The following is a 2,691-nucleotide window of genomic DNA, read 5'->3' as shown; positions in this document are numbered from 1 at the left end:
GAACCTTATGTTAAGTTTAATTTAAGTAAAAGACAGAGATCCCTGTGTGCTCTGCTACGCTCAGGACCATTAGCATTAGCTTTAGAGACTTTAGAGACAACCAGTCAAGAAACAGTTAAAATAACAATAAAAATGGTTTGTTGCATCCTGATCTACATAAATCAAGTGTGGCAGTTTTTAAAGAATGTAATTTCTGTATTTTTTCTTCTTGTTTCCTCCATCCCATCATAGACCAGTGAGGAGAACATTTCAGTATTTAATCTCCTGTCCAGGATGCATCTGCTGCTCCGGTAGCAGGAAGTAATGCTAACGCTGTCCAGCTAGGACTCAGAGACAGAAGCTGGTATCTGGGGTTATCTGTCCAATCAGAGCCACCAGAGCAGCATGAGCGACTTAACGGAGTTTGAAAGATGCCAGATAGTCGCTGCACGGCTATCAGGAGCGTCTGTCACCAAAACTGCTCAGCGTTCAACGTGGCGAGAGGAACCGTGTCCAGAGTCATGACTGTCTACATCAAGCATGGACGGACGGCGTCGGCCAAGAAGAACAGCGGGCGCAAGTCGAAGCTGACAGAGACGGACAGACACACGCTGCTGAGGATAGTCGATGACATCCTGAGTTCACAGCCTCTAAAATCACCTCAGAGCTGAACAGACACCTCTCCCATGCTGTCTCAGTAAAGACCGTACGCCGGGAGCTTCACAAAGCCGGTATTTTTAGAGGAGCAACTGGCCGGAAACCAGAGACTGAAACAGAAACCAGACGGAAACTCTGGATCTGAGAAAGAGACTCCTGGTGAAGAACACTCCAGACCTGAAACACAAACAGAGAGCTGGATAAAGAAGCCTGTGGGAGACAACACCACGTCTGCACTCCAGACCCGAGTCCAACACGGATACAAACGGGAACATCTGACACAGATACGACACGGGAACATCTGGACAGTCTGAACCTGGAGCTGCTGAAGACCAGTTAATCACCCAGAGGTCTGGTGAAAACAGCTCAAGTCTGGAGTCCCAGACTCATGAAAACCATCACAACTTACAGAAGTATAATGCCAAGATTAAAAAACCCGAACCTCCGACTAGTTAAACAGACGAACGTTGTCTTTGTGTTCTATCACAGTCATTCTAAAGGTCTCTACGCACTGTGTGATGCCAATGGTGAGAGAATAGTGGTCATATCTATGGTCTGGGCTCTAAATCGGTGGTTCTACATCTCACTGTGAGACAGGTTCAAGGACGGCCGTTGTCATGGCGACCAAAGACAAGCTGCCATAAAATTCTGGGTGATCATCTCCCAGTGTGATGCTGCTGGACCTACGACAACTAACTAACCAATAGAAATGCAGGATGAAATTATGCACTGATCAATAAACCCAGATAGATGATTTATGGAGACAAAATGCATCAAAACAAGTCTGTGGGACTTAAACAGAGAAGACAGCCTAGTACTTTGCGTTAAATCTTTCTGATAAGACACCGTCTGTCTTAAAATGTCTCGATAGTAATCACATTCATTTTGATTGTTATGTTTACATGTAGTGTATGTTGTTGGAAATTGACAGACCATAATAGTAAATCCAGTAGTTTTGAGTTCTTTTGTTCAGACATAAGGTGATAAGATAAATGTTGATTACCTTGACAGCACTTGTCTTCTTCGGAATTCATTTTGTTTCCCTGTGATTGTAGGGTTGAAGTTTGGCTAGTTTCATTGTGATTGCAGGGTTGATGTTTGGCTAGTTTCCCTGTGATTGTAGGGTTCATGTTTGGCTAGTTTCCCTGTGATTGTAGGGTTGATGTTTGGCTAGTTTCCCTGTGATTGTAGGGTTGATGTTTGGCAGTTTCCCTGTGATTGTAGGTTCATGTTTGGCTAGTTTTCCCTGTGATTTTAGGGTTGATGTTTGGCTAGTTTCCTGTGATTGTAGGTTCATGTTTGACTAGTTTCCCTGTGATTGTAGGGTTCATGTTTGGCTAGTTTCTCTGTGATTGTAGGGCTCATGTTTGGCTAGTTTCCTGTGATTTAGGGTTGATGTTTGGCTAGTTTCCCTGTGATTGTAGGGTTGATGTTTGGCTAGTTTCCCTGTGATTTTAGGGTTGATGTTTGGCTAGTTTCCCTGTGATTGTAGGTTGATGTTTGGCTAGTTTCCCTGTGATTGTAGGGTTCATGTTTGGCTAGTTTCCCTGTGATTGTAGGGTTCATGTTTGGCTAGTTTCTCTGTGATTGTAGGGCTCATGTTGGCTAGTTTCCCTGTGATTTTAGGGTTGATGTTTGGCTAGTTTCCCTGTGATTGTAGGTTCATGTTTGGCTAGTTTCCCCTGTGATGTAGGGCTCATGTTTGGCTAGTTTCCCTGTGATTTTAGGTTGATGTTTGGCTAGTTTCCCTGTGATTTTAGGGTTCATGTTGGCTAGTTTCCCTGTGATTGTAGGGTCATGTTTGGTTAGTTTCCTGTGACTGTAGGGTTGAGTGTTTGGCTCGTTTCCCTGTGATTGTAGGAGGTCCATATCTGCTTCGGTTGTTTTATTGTCATGGATGGACGGTGCACGCTGATGACGTTTTATTCGTCATTGACGTCGACTCACGTAATCATAGGCTGAGATTCAGCAGCATTTCATCGTCAGTCTGCACAGAGCAAACTTCTCACGTGTCCAAAGATTATTAGATTCATGTCCTACAGTGGAGCAGCTGTG

General features: G+C 44.1%; 1 long non-coding RNA gene across 1 annotated transcript; it reads left to right on the top strand.

Moving 5' to 3' along the window:
- The first annotated feature begins 2,021 nt into the window (after positions 1 to 2,021).
- On the top strand, positions 2,022 to 2,372 carry LOC127534294 (uncharacterized). The gene is made up of 3 exons (XR_007942316.1): positions 2,022 to 2,128; positions 2,162 to 2,296; positions 2,330 to 2,372. It is a non-coding gene; the product is annotated as an uncharacterized LOC127534294 (long non-coding RNA).
- Positions 2,373 to 2,691: the final 319 nt, after the last annotated feature.

The sequence above is a fragment of the Acanthochromis polyacanthus genome, chromosome 6 (genome assembly GCF_021347895.1).
Source record: "Acanthochromis polyacanthus isolate Apoly-LR-REF ecotype Palm Island chromosome 6, KAUST_Apoly_ChrSc, whole genome shotgun sequence".
NCBI classification, from domain to species: Eukaryota; Metazoa; Chordata; class Actinopteri; family Pomacentridae; genus Acanthochromis; species Acanthochromis polyacanthus.
The sequence above is the reverse complement of the archived record's forward strand: the minus strand, read 5'-3'. Positions and strand labels throughout refer to the sequence as shown.